The following is a 20,532-nucleotide window of genomic DNA, read 5'->3' as shown; positions in this document are numbered from 1 at the left end:
AAGGAGACCTTGGAGTGCAGGTTCATAGCTCCTTGAAAGTGGAGTCGCTGGTAGATAGGATAGTGAAGAAGGCATTTGGTATGCTATCCTTTATTGGTCAGAGTATTGAGTACAGGAGTTGGGAGGTCATGTTGCGGCTGTACAGGACATTGGTTAGGCCACTGTTGGAATATTGCATGCAATTCTGGTCTCCTTCCTATCGGAAAAATGTTGTGAAACTTGAAAGGGTTCAGAAAAGATTTACAAGGATGTTGCCAGGGTTGGAGGATCTGAGCTAGAGGGAGAAGCTGAACAGGCTGGGGCTGTTTTCCCTGGAGCGTCGGAGGCTGAGGGGTGACCTTATAGAGGTTTACAATATTATGAGGGGCATGGATAGTATAAATAGGCAGTCTTTTCCCTGGGGTCGGGGAGTCCAGAACTAGAGGGCATAGGTTTAGGGTGTGAGGGGAAAGATATAAAAGAGATCTAAGGGGCAACCTCTTCACGCAGAGGGTGGTACGGGTATGGAATGAGCTGCCAGAGGATCTGGTGGAGGCTGGTACAATTGCAACATTTAATAGGCATTTGGATGGGTATACGAATAGGAAGGGTTTGGTGGGATATGGGCCGGGTGCTGGCAGGTGGGACTGGATTGGGTTGGGATATCTGGTCGGTATGGACTGATTGGACCAAAGGGTCTGTTTCCGTGCTGTACATCTCTATGATTCCATGGCTTGTGTAAGCTAATTGTAAATTATAACCCCTTCATAATTCATACCTGCGACCCTTGCAGACAACAATCTTCATAATCTTTTCCTTACAGACTCCAACCCTGGACTTACTGTGATGGGAATCGAAAAGGAATGCTCCTCAGGACACACAGGTGTCAGGGCTGACACTTTGTTTCAAACATGTGAGTATTGTCTTAAATAACCCCAGCTACACGGGTTATCCAGATTATCTCATCTTATAAACCTCTTCTCTTGGAGTGAGTGCTGCTCTTTCCCTAATGCCCAGTCTAGAATGGCATCATCCCAATATTCATCACACTGGGGAAATATTTCACTTTTATTCAGCAACAGCAAAAGTAAAGAAAAAAAACAAACAAAAAGATCTACATTTTCTCCTGAAATAAACAGGGACTGTTGACCTTTTGAGCAGCAAAGAAATTTACAGTCAATTCGTGATCACAGCAGCCAGCTCACATCTACTGGAAATGTGTAAACTCTATACAGTCACCCAAGACTGGAATCAAACTCAACTCCCTAGAACTGTGAGGCAGCACAAGGCCTCCACCAGACTGATCCAAGCATTAGAACCTCATCTTTAGCAGGCCTATGGTCTACTCTATGATGACTATGGTGAAAGAATAGACTATATTGCATCTACACTTGGCCCCAGTCAGGGTGTAACATCAGCCAAATGGACCTCATAGAATATGAGATCTCTGAATGGGCCTGTAAATCTAGTCCAATCAAGAAGCCTTGCTGACAGATATAAACAGGAGTGTCAGAGGTTCTGTTTACTTTGACAGCTGGCTCTGAGGGAGCTGGATCAGTGTCACTGACACTCCATTTGTAAATATAGAGTGACTTGGTGACAGGATAATAACCTGTTATTTCACTGGCAACGAGAGTGGGATCATGCCGTGATTTCGGAAGCTTCGCTCATTCGATCCTGCCATCGAAGGCTGAGTCCAGTATTTGGAAAGAATTTCTTCTGGGCAAATGACAGTGGGGCAGATGAAAAGCAACTGACAGTGTGCGGTCTCACAGCTTTTTCGGTTATTAGGAGCCTAACTTTCCCTGAGGCACCAGATACTGAAACCTTTCAAGAGGTGACAGATTTGGTTAAAGAATATTATCACTCCAAACCTTCTTTAATTCTGAGATGCTATTGGTTTTACTCAGTTCAAAAACCAGGGAAATCCATTTCAAGATTTTTGACTAAGTTAAGACAACTGGCAGACGCATGTGACTTTCGTTTAACCCTTAGTGAGACGCTGAGAGACTATTTGACATCTGGAATTAATGATTTAACCATGCAAAAATGCCTGCTAGTTGAAGCCCAACTGTACTTCAAACAGGCGCTACAATGGCCTTTATCATTGGAAAATGTTGCAAGTGGAGTGTATGAGTTGTAGGGTATTCCGATGGAAGTGGATGCGCTCACCAGTCTCACTGAGTTTAGGGAACACCACCTGACTGAGGCAATTGCACAGCCTCACTCAGGACATATTCCAAACAGAGGGATTCTCGGTCAGTCCACAGCAAGATCCCAAAACAAAGCCAAGCCTCTGCCAAATGGTTAAAATTTTCTTCAGGATGCAGGCCGGAGAGTCATTGTACTTGCTGCCAGTATGTGGACTCGAGTCAGCAAAAGAGTCCCATTACAACTAAATGTTGTTATGGTCTCCTTCCTATCGGAAGGATGTTGTGAAACTTGAAAGAATTCAGAAAAGATTTACAAGATGTTGCCAGGGTTTGTGGATTTGAGCTATAGGGAGAGGTTGAATAGGTTGGGGCTGTTTTCCCTGGAACATCGGAGGCTGAGGGGTGACCTCAGAGGTTTATAAAATCATGAGGGGAATGGATAGGGTAAATAGACAAAGTCTCTTCCCTGGGTGGGGGAGTCCAGAACTAGAGGGCATAGGATTAAGGTGAGAGAGGAAAGATACAAAAGAGACCTAAGGGGAAACTTTTTCATGCAGAGGGTGGTACGTGTATGGAATGAGCTGCCAGAAGTGATGGAGGCTAGAACAATTGCAACACTTAAAAGGCATCTAGATGGGTCTATGAATAGGAAGCATTTGAAGGGATATGGGCCAGGTGCTGGCAGGTGAGACTAGGTTGGGTTGGGATATCTGGTTAGCATGGATGGGTTGAACTGAAGGGTCTATTTCCATGCTGTATGTCTCTATGACTCTATGACTCTAAATTGAGTAACAGAACTCATAAGTCAATATACAGGACAGTGCACACCCTGGAAAGTTCACCTATACCTGGTTTGGAACAGTTAAATTGCTTTGCAACATACAATCAGAATCAATCAAAATAACTGTCTGGTTAAGTGGTCACCTAATTCTAATGGAGGTCAATACCAACACAGCCGTTTCAGTGATCGCAAAACCAGCCTATAACAAAACGTAGTCTGGACGCCAAGCCTTAATCCAAGCTTTCCTGATGAAGGGCTTTTGCCCGAAACGTCGACTCTCCTGCTCCTTGGATGCTGCCTGACCTGCTGTGCTTTTCCAGCACCACACTCTCGACTCTGAGCCTTACGTTTGTGCATGACCTTGGTTAGACTGAAACCCGATACCGGAGAACTTTTGCCAATGAAGGTTACAACTTCGGTTCCTGTCTCGTATGAGAAGCAGCTGGTTCAGTTACCACTGATCGTAGCAAAAGGCTTAGGTCCAAGTTTGATGGGGCAAAATTTGTTGAGAAGGATTCACCTAGATTGGCTCAATTTTTCAATTAGAAAATGACTGCCTCAGTGAAGTAGTAATTAAATAACTGGAGGTTCTTATTAGGAAAGTCTAGGGACTACCAAGGCAAACAAGGCCAACTTGTACAGCATGGAAACAGATCCTTTGGTCCAACCCGTCCATGCCGACCAGATATCCCAACCCAATCTAGTCCCACCTGCCAGCACCCATATCCCTCCAAACCCTTCCTATTCATATACCCATCCAAATGCCTTTCAAATTTTGCAATTGTACCAGCCTCCACCACTGCCTCTGGCAGCTGTTAAGACGGACCCGCGGGGTCCCGTCTTTGCGTGTTCTTTCGGAAGGAGAGACTCACACTGGCAACTATGGTTAGACGCAGACAGCCAGTTATTCACAGAATCTTAACTGGTACAACGAATCTACAAGCATGCATTCGTTGGAGAAGGCGTTCTCCCTTCTCGTTCAAACTTGACACAATTATACTTCGCGCTGCCTGGATTCCCCGGTCAGTTCGCCTTCCCCATTGGTCCATTCATCTGCGCGCGCTGGGGATCCGTCCTCCTATTGGCCGCATCGAAGTGCCTGTCCAGCTCCTGCTGTGCTTGACAATGGCTCAGCCATCCCCGGGAGCGGTTCCGATCCCGTATTCAATAGTTCATTGTTTCAAGGAATTACTATGCGTCTGACAGGCTAGCCATTTTCAATAGTTTCAGTTTAACTAAATTGACAATTACACTTATCAACTTTAGACTTAAATAGAGCCATTCACACTAAACAGTTACAGGTTCCGGTAGAGCAATTCACACTTGTCTAACAGTTACAGATTCCGATCGGTTTCTTTATTAATCCCGAGTTTCGATGGGGCAATTGATACTGGCTGGTATTTACAGGCTCCAAGATTTAATTAACATTATGCATATCCCTTACAAGCTCCAGCCAGGTAGTCATGCAGTCGCCAGCAGCAGCTCGCTTGGCTGTTGTTAACCATTTCAGGGCTGGAACTAGAAGTGTCTGTTGCAGAACTAGTGTCACCCTCCCTAGCCCTACATTAAACACCCCAGTGAAATCTCCCCAACACAGCTCACTCCGTACACGTACCACCTTCTGTGTGAAAAAGTTTCCCCTAAGGTCTCTTTTATATCTTTCCCCGCTCACCCTAAACCTATGCCCCCTAGTTCTGGACTCCCTGACCCCGGGGAAAAGACTTTGTCTATTTAACCTATCCATGCCCCTCATAATATTGTAAACCTCTATAAGGTCACCCCTCAGCCTCCGACGCTCCAGGGAAAACAGCCCCAGCCTGTTCAGCCTCTCCCTAAATATCAAATCCTCCAACCCTGGTAACATCCTTGTAAATCTTTTCTGAACCCTTTCAAGTTTCACAACATCTTTCCAATAGGAAGGAGACAAGAATTGCAAGCAATATTCTGACAGTGGCCTAACCAATGTCCTGTACAGCCGCAACATGACTTCCCAACTCCTGTACTCAATACTCTGACCAATAAAGGAAAGCATACCAAACGCCTTCTTCACTATCCTGTGACTCCACTTTCAAGGAGCTATGAACCTGCATTCCAAGGTCTCCTTGTTCAGTAACACTCCCTAGGACCTTATCATTAAGTTATAAGTCCTGCTAAGATTTGCTTTATCAAAATGCAGCACCTCGCATTTATCTGAATTAAACTCCATCTGCTACTTCTCAGCCCATTGGCCCATCTGGTCAAGATCCTGCTGTAATCTGAGGTAACCCTCTTCGCTCCACTACACTTCCAATTTTGGTGTCATCTGCAAACTTACTAACTGTATCTCTTATGCTCGCATCCAAATCATTTATGTAAATGACAAAACGTAGAGGGCCCAGCACCGATTCTTGTGGCACTCCAGTGGTCTCAGGCCTCCAGTCTGAAAAACAACCCTCTACACCACCCGCTGTCTTCTATCTTTCAGCCAGTATCCAAATGGCTAGTTCTCCCTGTATTCCATGAGATCTAACCTTGCGAATCAGTCTCCCTTGGGGAACCTTGTCGAATTCCTTACTGAAGTCCATATAGATCGCATCTACTGCTCTGCCCTCATGAATCCTCTTTGTTACTTCCTCAAAAAGCTCATTGAGTTTGTGAGACATGATTTCCCATGCACAAAGCCATGTTGACTATCCCTAATTAGTCCTTGCCTTTCCAAATACATGTACATCCTGTCCCTCAGGATTCCCTCCAACAACTTGCCCACCACCGAGGTCAGGCTCACCGTTCTATAGTTCCCTGGCTTGTCTTTACCGCTCTTCTTAAACAGTGGCACCACGTTTGCCAACCTCCAGTCTTCCGGCACCTCACCTGTGACTATCGATAATACAGATATCTCAGCAAGAGGCCCAGCAATCACTTCTCTAGCTTCCCACAGAGTTCTCGGGTACACCTGATCAGTTCATGGGGATTTATCCACCTTTACCCATTTCAAGGCACCCATCACTTCCTCCTCTGTAATATGGACATTTTGCAAGATGTCACCATCTATTTCCCTACAGTCTATATCTTCCGTATCCTTTTCCACAGTAAATACTGATGCAAAATACACATTTAGTATCTCCCCCATTTTCTGCGGCTCCACACAAAGGCCGCCGTGCTGATCTTTGAGGGGCCCCTATTCTCTCCCTAGCTACTCTTTTGTCCTTAATGTATTTGTAAAAACTCTTTGGATTCTCCTTAATTCTATTTGCCAAAGCTATCTCATGCCCCCGTTTTGCCCTCCTGATTTCCCTCTTAAGCATACTCCTTTATATTCTTCTAAGGATTCACTCGATCTATCCTGTCTATACATTACATATGCTTCCTTCTTTTTCTTAACCAAACCCTCAATTTCTTTAGTCATCCAGCATTCCCTATACCTACCAGCATTTCCTTTCACCTTAATAGGAATGTACTTTCTCTGGATTCTTGTTATCTCATTTCTGAAGGCTTCTCATTTTCCAGTCATCCCTTTACGTGCGAACATCTGCCCCCTATCAACTTTTGAAAGTTCTTGCCTACTACCGTCAAAATTGGCCTTTCTCCAATTTCGAACTTCAACTTTTAGATCTGGACCATCCTTTTCCATCATTATTTTAAATCTAATGGAATTATGGTCGCTGGCCCCAAAGTGCTCCCCCACTGACACCTCAATCACCCTGCCCTGCCTTTTTTCCCAAGAGTAGGTCAAGTTTTGCACCTTCTCTAGTAAGTACATCCACATACTGAATTAGAAAATTGTCTTATACACACTTAAGAAATTCCTCTCCATTTAAATCTTTGGCAGTCCCAGTCTATGTTCGGAAAGTTAAAATTCCCTACCGTAACCACCGTATTATTCTTACAGATAGCTGAGATCTCCTTACAAGATAGATTCTCAATTTCCCTCTGACTATTAGGGAGTCTATAATACAATTCCAATAAGATGATTATCCCTTTCTTATTTCTCAGTTCCACCCAAATAACTTTCCTGGATGTATTTCCGGGAATATCCTCCCTCAGCACAGCTGTAATGCTATCCCTTATCAAAAAAAGAGCAAAGCAAACATCAAACCAGTCTAGTTTGAGGAATGGTCAGCACTAGTCATACTGACTGTCAAGCCTGATGAGTCAGTTCACCTTTGTAGGAATTTGAAATAAACAGTAAACCACTTTTTGCAGCTGCATGTACACCCAATCCCTCGCAAAGATGATTTATATGCAAAACTGGCCGGGGGGAAGCAGGACGTGAGTTATACCTACTTGCAATTGCAGTTAGATGAGGATTCCCAGTAGTAAGTTACATGAAATACCCATAGGATATCTACCAATGTATGTGACTACCTTTTGGGGTATCGTCAGCCCGTCCAGTTGTTCAGTGGACGATGGAGAACATTTTATAAAGTCTACTCTATGTCACCATTTATCTAGAAGACATGCTAATAACAGGGTAAACCAATAAGGAGCACTTGGAAAACTAGACATAGTCCTTAAACATTTCTCCCAGGCAGGCCGATGCTCTGGAAGGGAAACATGTGTTTTCCATGCACTCCAAGTGACCTGCTTGGGCTACAGATTTGTCAAAACTGGGTTCTACCCTTTGGAAGATAAATTGAAGGTGGTCAAAAGTGTCCCAACTCCCATGTCTGTACGGGAGTTTCGGTCTTTCCTCAGGCTAGTGAAAAGTTCGTACATAACTTGGCCTCTGCCATGGCACCTTCGCATCAATGTTTTATAAAGGAGTCAGCCTGGGAAGTTAAAAATCACACAACACCTGGTTATAGTCCAACAGGTTTAATTGGAAGCACACTAGCTTTCGGAGCGACGCTCCTTCATCAGGTGATTGTGGAGGGCTCGATCGTAACACAGAATTTATAGAATTCTGTGTTACGATCGAGCCCTCCACAATCACCTGATGAAGGAGCGTCGCTCTGAAAGCTAGTGTGCTTCCAATTAATCCTGTTGGACTATAACCTGGTGTTGTGTGATTTTTAACTTTGTACACCCCAGTCCAACACCGGCATCTCCGAATCAAGCCTTGGAAGTGGTTGCATAGCCAAGCCACAGCTTTCAGGGAAGTGAAGAAACAACTATCATCCTGATTCAGCTGGTGGTACTGGCACATTATGACTCCAAGTGAAATCTGGTATTGACATGCAATGTATAGCCTCAGGGTAGTATCAGCTTATAGGTTTCCCAATGGAGAGAAAAACCCAATGGTGTATGCATTCAAGACTTTGGCTAACACAGGAGCGTAAATACACTCAGATAAAGAAGAAAGATGTGGTGGTCATATTTGGAGCCAGGAAGTTCCACCAATTCCTTTGTGGATGTAAATTTGTAATAATAAAGGACCATAAAACCTTGATAGGTCTACTTAAAGAAGACAAGACAGTGTCACCAATAGCTTCAGGCCAAATTCAGCAGTGGGCTCTCATATTGAGTGCGTACAATTACAAGTTGAAACACCACCCAGGAGGCTAAGTAGCAAACGCAGATGCATTGAGCCATGTTTCACTGGTAGATGCACCATCAGTAGTACCACCATTGTAAGAGTCAGTAATGGTTTTAAATTTTCTGGACACACTTTCACTCACGGCTGGTGGTGATGGGCTATCACATCCAGAACCGAAACATTTTTGTACTCAGAGTGACCAGATCACTGTAGAGGACAGCACATTTTTATGGGGAGCAAGAGTAATTGTCCCAGCAAAGGTTGCCGGCAGATACTTGCTAAGCTCTACGAGGGTACTCCACGAGGGTCATCCAGCATTTTCCATATGATGGCCAGGACTAAATGCAGACATAGCTGCATTGATGAGGCAGTGCTCAGCGTGCCAACAAGGACAAAAATTACTGCCAGTAGCTCCCCCATATTTGTGGGAATGGCTGGACAAACTGTGGACTGAGTTACTTGCCTCCTATGCAGGTTCTTTCATGGGCTCAATGTTCTTAGTTATTGTGGATGACCACTCACAGTGGCTGGATGTGCATAGACTTCATTCATCAAACAGAGGACAATGATAGAAAAACTGTGTGCTACTTTCGCAATCGATGGTCTCCAGGAATTGTTGGTCACGGATAATGGGCCATTAATTACAAGCCATGAATTTGTGTATTTCCTAAAGATGAATGATATTCATCATAAAAGAACAGCTCCAAACTAATCATCATCCAATGTTCTGGCAGAAAGAGCAGTCCAAACTTTGAAGATTGGTTAGGCAATTGTTGGAATATTGCGTGCAGTTCTGGTCATCGAAAAGATGTTGTGAAATTTGAAAGGGTTCAGAAAAGATTTACAAGGATATTGCCAGGGTAGGAAGATTTGAGCTATCGGGAGAGGCCGAACAGGCTGGGGCTGTTTTCCCTGGAGCATCGGAGGCTGCGGGGTGACCTTATAGAGATTTACAAGATTATGAGGGGCATGGATAGGGTAAATAGGCAAAGTCTTTTCCCTGGGATGGGGGAGTCCAGAATAGAGGGCATAGGTTTAGGGTGAGAGGGGAAAGATATAAAAGAGACCTAAGGGACAACTTTTTCACACAGAGGGTGGTACGGGTATGGAATGAGCTGCCAGAGGATGTGGTGGAGGCTGGTACAATTGCAACATTTAAGAGGCATTTGGATGGGTATATGAATAGGAAGGGTTTGGAGGGATATGGGCCGGGTGCTGGCAGGTGGGACTAGATTGGGTTGGGATATCTGGTCGGCATGGACGGGTTGGACCGAAGGGTCTGTTTCCATGCTGTACATCTTTATGACTCTATGGCTCTATGACAGGCTAAAAGAAACATAGCTTCGCTAAATACCATACTGTCCCGGCTCCTATTTGGTTACTGGACTAGCCCTCATGCAACTACAGGGATAGCTACGGCAGTGTTTCAAATGGGGAGAAGACTCCATACAAATTTAAATCTGGATCAGTGGTGCTGGAAGAGCACAGCAATTCAGGCAGCATCCGAGGACAGGCAAAATCGACGTTTCGGGCAAAAGCCCTTCAGGAATAAAGGCAGAGAGCCTGAAGCGTGGAGAGATAAGCTAGAGGAGGGTGGGGGTGGGGATAGAGTAGCATAGAGTACAATAGGTCAGTGGGGAAGGAGATGAAGGTGATAGGTCAGGGAGGAGAGGGTGGAGTGGATAGGTGGAAAAGGAGCTGGGCAGGTCGGACAATAAATGATATGAGTGGATGTGCAGGTAAAACTTTGATGGATGTGGAAGGCTCCTTTAGGGCCTTGGATGGAGGTGAGGGAGGAGGTGTGGGCACAGGTTTTACAGTTCCTGCGGTGGCAGGGGAAAGTGCCAGGATGGGAGGGTGGGTTGTAGGGGGCGTGGACCTGACCAGGTAGTCACGGAGGGAACGGTCTTTGCGGAAGGCGGAGAGGGGTAGGGAGGGAAATATATCCCTGGTGGTGGGGTCTGTTTGGAGGTGGCAGAAATGTCGGCGGATGATTTGGTTTATGCGAAGGTTGGTAGGGTGGAAGGTGAGCACCAGGGGCGTTCTGTCCTTGTTACGGTTGGAGTGGTTGGGTCTGAGGGCGGAGGTGCGGGATGTGGACGAGATGCGTTGGAGGGCATCTTTAACCACGTGGGAAGGGAAATTGCGGTCTCTAAAGAAGGAGGCCATCTGGTGTGTTCTATGGTGGAACTGGTCCTCCTGGGAGCAGATACGGCGGAGGCGGAGGAATTGGGAATATGGGATGGCATTTTTGCAAGAGGTAGGGTGGGAAGAGTTGTAATCCAGGTAGCTGTGGAAAACTTCAACCCCAGGGCATCAATGTGGACTTCAACAGTTTCCTCATTTCCCCTTCCCCCACCTCATCCTAGTTTCTAACCTCCAGCAACACGATCCCCTGACTTGTCCGGACTTGTCTGACCTGCCCAGCTCCTTTTCCACCTATCCACTCCACCCTCTCCTCCCTGACCTATCACCTTCATCTCCTTCCCCACTGACCTATTGTACTCTATGCTACTCTATCCCCACCCCCACCCTCCTCTAGCTTATCTCTCCACGCTTCAGGCTCTCTGCCTTTATTCCTGATGAAGGGCTTTTGCCCGAAACGTCAATTTTGCCTGTCCTCGGATGCTGCCTGAATTGCTGTGCTCTTCCAGCACCACTGATCCAGAATCTGGTTTCCAGCATCTGCAGTCATTGTTTTTACCAAATTTAAATCTGGTTTCTCCAGATCTGGAGGGAGGATGAAACAGCATCACTGATGCCAACGCTGGACACACAAATCTGCTAAGTAAATTGGCAAAATTGACGATACCTCAGAATCTGAAATGGGCACGGCTGATGTTGCTTTCTTCCAAGACACCCCAGGTGCAAGAGGCAAGCCACTGTGCGTTATCTGAGGGGTACTCGCCTCCTGTGTGCTCTGCCCATGTCCAAGTTCCTCGGCCTCAGCTCCACTTACCTCAGTGTAAGAGTCAATTTGTGCTGGTGGGAGAGCTTTAGTACAATGATTAAGGTGGTACCGTATGTGTCGTCCTTCCACTTGGATGGCGATAAGTGATACCTTAGTCACTACGAAAGGTCCCTCTCTCCTTGGCTCATTCCAGCGTCTTCGAAAAATCTGCCCGTACACCCAATCCTCGGGTTTAATAGGTCCTTCCTCGTTTACAGATGTTGGTTCCCTTTGTGTTTCCTGCAGGTGGATAGTCTCATGTATCATAGTTATCTGCTGCATATATTGCTTAAGTTCTAAGCTTAACTGCTCCAAGCTAGGCCCTTCTTACGGGCCTCTCCACCTGGGCACTGGCATAGGTCTACCTGTGAGCATCTCATGCAGTGTTAGGTTGGTCATGCGATTAGTCTGCATGCGATAACTCATTAGCACCAGCAGCAGCGCATCAACCCAATTAAGGTTGGTGCTTGCGCAGATCTCGTTTAATTTGGCTTTCAATGTCCCATTAATTCTTTCCACATACCTTGTGACTCGGTATAATACACGCACCCAAACCTCTGTTTAATTCTCAAAGACTGTAGCACCAACTTAACTACTTTCTGAATGAAGGCAGACCCATTGTCTGAACTAATTTCCGACGGTATAGCAAACCTTGGGATAACATCATTCGACAGAAATTTCACTACTGTCCCAGCTCCTGGTTTCAACCGTATTTTCACGGGGCTAGCTGATTTCAATCTCCCCAGATCTGTTATCATGCTGTGACCACAAAGTGGCTAGTAATGCATCCAGTTGCTCATTACCATATTGATCACCTTCCTCCACTGTCACTGGAATGCTCCACTGGGGTGTTACCTTGACTTCCTTCCGATTCCTTGTCAAATTGCAGCATGCTAGGATTTTAATGTAGCTGCCATCCCCAGATTCCCAAACCCCTGTCGTGAGCATATGCCATTCCTTAACTGTTTCTACATGCCTGCCATAGGTCGTAAGTCTTTAGATTGATATCCCTTATTTACCAGTAAGGTTACATGTGGTGAGGCGCCTGATACACTATACCACTTTTCCAGGAAGACATTTCTCTCTATTTGCAAGATCACTCCTTGCTCCCCTAATGCTATTGCTTCACTTCTCAAATGATGTGGAGCAGTGACTTCCTGCTGTCACTGCCTCTCTAACACCTCATCCTGAGACTCATCGAATATCACTGTACAGTGCAGCTCAGACTTAGGTGATCTTGCTTTAGTGAACATCGTCAACACTTCTGCTTTCCACATCCCCCAAATGTCTTGAATATCACTTGCTATACCCCCTATCCAATAAACATTAACATCTTTAACTTCTTACATCACTAATTGTGTATTGGCCTTTTCTACGGCCAAGCCCTGGTGTGTGCACTCCAATCTTACCTCTAACTGTAGTAAAGCATCCCTACCTAACAAGTTAATTGGTGTCTCTTTAGACATTAATATTGGCAGAACTGTCTCCCTTCCTTCCATTTCTAATCTTACTGGAGCTGTAAATCGGGTTAACTGTGATTTCCCTGAGAACCCTACAGTTTTAACAAATTTACTTGATATGGGAAGGTGGGAGGCATACCATGGCTGTACACAAGTGTATGTAGCTCCAGTATCTATCATCACCGGTGTCTGCCGCCCTTCTATATTAACTTGTATTACTGGTTCTTGATCAAATTCCTATGCTACTACATGGTAGTGCCCCTTCCCACCCAGGTTCTCAGGGCATCCCCAACACATCCCATACAGGTTAGCAGGTCCTTCTGGGCCTGTCGGTGTCTGGTAAGTGGCCACTGGGGATTGCCGTCATCTAGGCCTGCTGTAGGGCAGTAAGAGCAATTCCTCCTAAAGTGGCCTGGTTAATGGCATCCCCAGCACTTTATTTCTGGACCCCTTTGAGCCTGATTATTTATCGTGTACCTTAGTCCCCCATTCCAGTAAGAGCAATTCCTCCTAAAGTGGCCTGGTTAATGGCATTCCCAGCACATTATTTCTGGACCCCCTTGAGCCTGATTATTTATCGTGTACCTTAGTCCCCCATTCCTACATCCCTGTCCTTGGGGACTCCAGTTCTGTTTAGGCTGTTGTTTAAATCTGCCCTGCCCGGATACGTCACCCACGGGAAAGCTTCTCTAAAAACCTCCATTGCTGGCATGGGACTTTCTGGCCCCTGTCTGGCTACCTGATAGGACCCCCCTTGCGCCGGCCCTTGATTCACGCCAGTGTTGATTACTGTGTCAGCTCTTACTGGCAACACCTTTTTAGCCTTCTCTTTTTCTTTCTTTTTAAGTTCTCACGGGGGAGAGGGGCCAGCAAGAGGCCATTGTCCACATTGGAACCAACAACATAGGAAGGGAAAAGGTTGAGATTCTGAAGGGAGATTACAGAGAGTTAGGCAGAAATTTAAAAAGGAGGTCCTCAAGAGTAGTAATATCTGGATTACTCCCGGTGCTACGAGCTAGTGAGGGCAGGAATAGAAGGATAGAGCAGATGAAGGCATGGCTGAGGAGCTGGTGTATGGGAGAAGGATTCACATTTTTGGATCATTGGAATCTCTTTTGGGGTAGAAGTGACCTTTACAAGAAGGACGGATTACACCTAAATTGGAAGGGAGTAATATACTGGCAGGGAAATTTGCTAGTAAGGTGGGTGGGGGGGGGGGGGGGGGGGGGGGGGAGGTGGGACCCAGGAAGATAGTGAGGAAAGAGATCAATCTGAGATGGGTACAGTTGAGAACAAAAGTGAATCAAATAGTCTGGGCAGGCAGGAAGAAGGTAGGACTAATAAATTAAACTGCATTTATTTCAATGCAAGGGGCCTAACAGGGAAGGCAGATGAACTCAGGGCATAGTTAGGAACATGGGACTGGGATACCATAGCAATTACGGAAACATGGCTCAGGGTTGGGCAGCACTGGCAGCTTAATGTTCCAGGATACAAATGCTACAGGAAGGATAGAAAGGGAGGTAAGAGAGGAGGGGGAGTGGCATTTTTGATATGGGATAGCATTACAGCTGTGCTGAGGGAGGATATTCCTGGAAATACATCCAGGGAAGTTATTTGGGTGGAACTGAGAAATATGAAAGGGATGATCACCTTATTGGGATTATATTATAGACCATCTAATAATCAGAGGGAAATTGAGAAACAAACTTTTAAGGAGATCTCAGCTATCTGTAAGAATAATAGGGTGGTTATGGTCAGGGATTTTAACATTCCAAACATCGTCTGGGACTGCCATATTGTTAAAGTTTTAGATAGAGAGGAATTTCTTAAGTGCATACAAGACAATTTTCTGATTCAGTATGTGGATTTACCTCCTAAAGATGGTGCAAAACTTGACCTACTCTTGGGAAATAAGGCAGGGCAAGTGACTGAGGTGTCAGTGGGGGAGCACTTTGGGGCCAGCGACCATAATTCTGTTCATTTTAAAATAGTGATGGAAAAGGATAGACCAGATCTAAAAGTTGAAGTTCTAAATTGGAGAAAGGCCAATTTTGACGGTATTAGGCAAGAACTTTCGAAAGCTGATTGGAGGCAGATGTTCACAAGTAAAGGGACGGCTGGAAAATGGAAACCTTCAGAAATGAGATAACAAGAGTCCAGAGACAGGAGGAAGTGCTGGGTGTCTTGAAATGGGTAAAAGTGGATAAATCGCCAGGACCTGATCAGGTGTACCCGAGAACTCTGTGGGAAGCTAGAGAAGTGATTGCTGGGCCTCTTGCTGAGATATTTGTATCATCGATAGTCACAGGTGAGGTGCTGGAAGACTGGAGGTTGGCAAACATGGTGCCACTGTTTAAGAAAGGTGGTAAAGACAAACCAGGGAACTAGAGACCAGTGAGCCTGACCTCAGTGGTGGGCAAGTTGTTGGAGGGAATCCTGAGGGACAGGATGTACATGTATTTGGAAAGGCAAGGAATGATTAGGGATAGTCAACATGGCTTTGTGCATTGGAAATCTTGTCTCACAAACTTGATTAAGTTTTTTGAAGAAGTAACAAAGAAGATTGATGAGGGCAGAGCAGTAGATGTGATCTATATGGACTTCAGTAAGGCGTTTGACAAGGTTCCCCATGGGAGACTGATTAGCAAGGTTAGATCTCATGGAATAAAGGGAGAACTAGCCATTTGGATACAGAACTGGGTCAAAGGTAGAAGACAGAGGGTGGTGGTTGAGGGTTGTTCTTCAGACTGGAGGCCTGTGACCAGTGGAGTGCCACAAGGATCAGTGCTGGGTCCTCTACTTTTTTCATTTACCTAAATGATTTGGATGCGAGCATAAGAGGTACAGTTAGTAAGTTTGTGGATTACACCAAAATTGAAGGTGTAGTGGACAGCAAAGAGGGTTACCTCAGATTACAACAGGTTCTGGACTGGATGGACCAATGGGCTGAGAAGTGGCAGATGGAGTTTAATTCAGATGAATGCGAGGTGCTGCACTTTGGGAAAGCAAATCTTAGCAGGATTTATACACTTAATGGTAAGGTCCTAGGGAGTGTTGCTGAACAAAAAGATCTTGGAATGCAGGTTCATAGGTCCTTGAAAGTGGAGTCACAGGTAGAGAGGATAGTGAAGAAGGCATTTGGTATGCTTTCCTTTATTGGTCAGAGTATTGAGTACAGGAGTTGGGAGGTCATGTTGCGGCTGTACAGGACATTGGGTAGGCCACTATTGGAATATTGCGTGCAATTCTGGTCTCCTTCCTATCAGAAAGATGTTGTGAAACTTGAAAGGGTTCAGAAAAGATTTACAAGGATGTTGCCAGGGTTGGAGGATTTGAGCTATAGAGAGAGACTGAACAGGCTGGGGCTGTTTTCCCTGGAGCGTCGGAGGCTGAGGGGTGACCTCATAGAGGTTTACAAAATCATGAGGGACATGGACAGGCTAAATAGGTAAAATTTTTAACCTGGGATGGGGGAGTCCAGAACTAGAGGGCATAGGTTTAGGGTGAGAGGGCAAAGATATAAAAGAGAACTAAGGAGCAATGTTTTCACGCAGAGGGTGGTATGTGTATGGAATGAGCTGCCAGAGGATGCAGTGGAGGCTGGTACAATTGCAACATTTAAGAGGCATTTGGATGGGTATATGAATAGGAAGGGTTTGGAAGGATATGGGCCGGGTGCTGGCAGGTGGGACTAGATTGGGTTGGGATATCTGGTCGGCATGGACGGATTGGACCGAAGGGTCTGTTTCCATGCTGTACATCTCCATGACTCAATGACTGTATGACTCTTCATGCTGCATTTGCACCAGCTTTCTTTACACCTACCGTTCAGACAGTTTCTCTTTGCCTTTTCAAAACCTTTCAACTGCATGAGCAACATGACCTCTAAATTCCTGGTGGCTCATCGATGATGTCAGATCCACCACCTCCTCCAGTCTTGACCTGACTTGGGTGGGCATTGCCTCAATGATGGAATTTCGCAACATTGTGGTCAGCAACTGGTTAGTCTCTATGTCTTGCCATGTTTCCAGCCTCCACTTCTTTAACTATTTCTCCAAGTAGGCAGCTGGCTTTTCACTTTCTCCCAGTGGATCCCCTCTCAGAGCCTGGGGGTCCATTTTGGGTGGATAACGGTCTCCTAAGGCCTGCCATACATTCTGTGTCACTCGATCAAACCCATCAATCACTGGATTGTCTGCCACATTTTTCGAACGGGCTCAGGCCATTATTTCCTTTAACTTCGGGAGCCCTACCAACCTCACCAGCAGTGCCTTCAATCTCCTATAGCCAGCAATCACCCTATGGTTTCATCTTCAAAAGCTCTGATCCATTTTCCCACTCCCTCATGTAAACTGGGCAGCGCATTCTTCAGCCCTTCCAGATCCTGAGTTCCCCAAGGAATGTATTGTGGGTTTCTCCCCTCTTTTATAAGGAGCGGTAGCATCCTTCCCTGTTGACCCTTTCTCCCTTTACCTACACTACTTCTCAATAATTCCCCCTCGGGCTCTGAGTCCGATGATTTTTCTAATTCCTCTCATTCTTTAGGTATTGGGGCTTTTTTCTTTCTTTGTTTCTCATCAGCTCTTTCTGCTTACTCTGCGTCACTTTCACTGCTTTTCTCTTCAGCCCTTCTTTCATATCGCAATGAGTATTCCGCACAGCACACTAATCTCATGTTTCAGCTTTTCTTGCTCTTGTTGTACAGCTTCTATTTGCTCCTGCCTGTTCCTTTTCTCTCTTTCTCTTCTTTCCCTCAGTTCATTTTTGTCTTCCGCACTTCCATCCCATTCTAACTGTCCCTCTGTTTCTACTATTCCCTTTATTACCAGACACTGCTTCAATGCCTCTTTATTCGAGTGGGGAGGAGGTCTTTTCAACTCCTCCATATCTGGGTATGGGGGGGGGGGGGGGGCTGATTCCTACTTTTCTGTTTCCTGTAACTGCTCAGCTTGTTCTGTTGCAGCTTTCCTAGTCACCACAGGTGCCTGACAAGCTATTGTCAGTTCCTCACCCTCTTTCCTGAAAAGTTTCAATATTTCCATCTCCTGATCCCGTTTTTGGTTTCTATTTTTGGATTTATCTTTCGGTTTATAGTTCTTTCTTAGTCCTTCCATCTCATTGCACATATATATATATCAAAGATACCTCCTTTTGGCCATTTAGTCAATAAATTCTTAGTTCATTTTTCCCATTTCTCAGAAATTTTTGCAATATCATTTCTTACCACTGGAAATTTCTTACTCAGTATCTCAACTGCAGTCCCTTTATCTATCCTACGATATATTTCAGTCCAATAATATATTATATTTGTTCTCATAAATCACTTCCTCATGTGATTTAAGTCTGGTAGAGCTTTGTCAATAGTATAAGCAATCCCTAACTTTTATAACTTGCAATTGTCCCTTACCAATCTATTAATTCTTAAATGTCCTCAATTGCAGCTAGTTAATACAAACAACCTATTCATTCAGCCTAAACCAATCTAACGCTGCACTTTCAAAATGCACTAATCACTAATGGCTTCTTGAGAAATTTCTCTCTCAAAAAAAAGTATCTTAAATTATTACAGTGCAAAATAAAATCAAAATACCCCTGGATCTGGAGCTCCAGGGAAAAACACAAATATTTAACCACCACCAACAAACAACACACAAACACACACTCACACCCACACAAACTCGGCCATAAATCGATCTCTGTCAGCCAGAGCCTTACTTAAACAGACTCTTTGTTCGTTTCTAAAAGTGCTATTATCCTACAGGCCTTATCTAAAACATTTAACAGTCTAGTAATACTATGACTATTCTCTGCTATTTTACTTTTAATCATTCACTACCAATCTGCCAGCTTTCTAAACAGGTCTATCAGTGCTTCCACTAAAACAATTTCCCCTTCTTTATTCTGCCCTATCTATCTATAGGGTCTTATAAAACGATTTTCCCCTCTTTATTCTGTCCTATCTATCTATAGAGTCTTATATACACCACGTGGACTTTTTTACTCAGACAATCGCTACGTTCTATTGTTACTCATCCCTTACCCCACTGCGCAATTTTCTTGACCAATTCTCCACGTCTCCTTCAGCAGCAATTTACCCCTCGCCTTTGGATCTTGGATCGGAGAGACCCTCCGGCAGGTTCCTGCACCTCTGAGTCCCCAAGGACCACTGCAAGCCAAAAGAATATAGTCCGAATTCACAGCAAAAATGCTAACCTTTTTTTATGTTGGGTAACCCTTATTCTGTTTGTCTCAGGAGTGCCCCCGGTGGACTGTTACTGCTGCCCTCTATCAAGGTGGGTCTCTGCACAACCCTGCTCGCAGCGCCAAATTTGTTGTGGAGACAATATAGAGAATCACTAGGAGACGCAGAGAATTCTTCAAGATGGAGGTCTTTTATTTGCAAACAAAAAACCGTGATACTGAGAAAGCAGATTCTCGAATGCCCACAAACCTCACGATCCATGATTTTTATATATTTTTTAAATTATGTTTCTGTTAGCTTATCAGCATGTCCAACTATATTAATCAAAGTACCTCACTCTAGCTACACAATAAACTAGTGATGTTAGTTCCCATTATCTCTTTAGTTGTACATTCTACTTAATGATATTCTAATGTCACGGTTAGATATTTATTGCTGACTCTGCTACAGTGATCTTCCATTCCAGACTAACCTGTCAAGATAGATATTTAGCTATTCCATCTTCTACAATAGTTTCCTGTCTCAAGCTGACTTTACTAAGTTTTAATTAGATATTTTAATGTCATGTCCCAAATATTTATTGTCCCGATCCTGTCATAATAAAACTTAACAGAGTAACTTGCTTTATTACTTGTGTTATCTCATCTTGCCATAGTGACCTTTCAGCCTTAACCTTACTCTGCTAATTGGTGTAAGAGCGTTCCACTATTCTTATCCCATCCTGCCAGTGGTCTTCATACTTTAACCCTTCCCATGCTTTCATGTTCTTTATTTTCCATAGACACTGCAAACATTTCAAGGATTCTGGATAATCCAAGATGGAGGACGGGAAAAAAATGTAGCTGTAAGTGCTGCTCCTTTTTTGAGGTATTTTCAGCGTTGAGTAGTAATTACTGTATTATAAGCTTTTGCACTGTTTTGGAACTTTGGGAAAGAAAGGTCAAAACAATGGCACTTTAAAAAAGGAGCAAGGAAGTCAAAGGCAGTGACCATATTGTGGGAAGTGAATCAATGGAGGAAGAAACCTACACTGCTCTCTGACACAGCAGTGAAACTACACAGTTACTGCCTTTGGTGTTTGAGTTCAAGTACCTCTGGACATCGGAGTTCACCTAAAAAAAACAGTAAAATTCCCAGCTGACCTTGGAGGAGGAGGAGATCACAGAAGGGAGCAGCTAAGTGGTGCATTTTCTTTTGTAAATCTACAATAGAAGGTAGAGTGGGTTCTTTTTGATATGTTTTATTGAGATCTGCCTCTTGATTAAGCTTTAAAAATATGAGACATAGGTACTAAGCTAGCCTGGAGAAGTGTTTTTCCAGCAGTAAGACTGTGATATTTTCTGGGTCTGTGGATTGTTAAGGTGCAAAGATGGTCTTTAGTAGAGTGATGTGCTCTTCCTCCTGGATATGGGAGATTAGGGAGAGTTTTCACATTAGTGATGATTATATCTGCAGAAAGTGTGTTTGGTTGCAAATCCTATCAGCTGGCATTAATCAGGTGGCAGTTGTAGGCAATGAGGAATTTACAGGAGCTAGTGGGTGTGATGGA

General features: G+C 44.6%; 1 long non-coding RNA gene across 2 annotated transcripts in view; it reads left to right on the top strand.

The window, feature by feature from the left end:
• LOC148141909 (uncharacterized) overlaps window positions 1-19,800 on the top strand; it is a 29,504-nt gene extending 9,704 nt beyond the window's left edge. For both annotated transcript variants that reach the window (XR_015752382.1, XR_015752381.1), the window contains 2 exons: window positions 803-892; window positions 19,765-19,800. This is a non-coding gene — a long non-coding RNA (uncharacterized LOC148141909). The remainder of the gene's footprint in view (window positions 1-802; window positions 893-19,764) is intronic.
• The last annotated feature ends 732 nt before the right edge of the window (window positions 19,801-20,532 follow it).

Source organism: Chiloscyllium plagiosum, unplaced genomic scaffold, assembly GCF_037043375.1.
Source record: "Chiloscyllium plagiosum isolate Xiang-an unplaced genomic scaffold, Cpla_swu_hap1 HiC_scaffold_31, whole genome shotgun sequence".
Classification (NCBI taxonomy): Eukaryota; Metazoa; Chordata; class Chondrichthyes; order Orectolobiformes; family Hemiscylliidae; genus Chiloscyllium; species Chiloscyllium plagiosum.
This window is presented reverse-complemented; position numbering and strand designations above follow the sequence as displayed.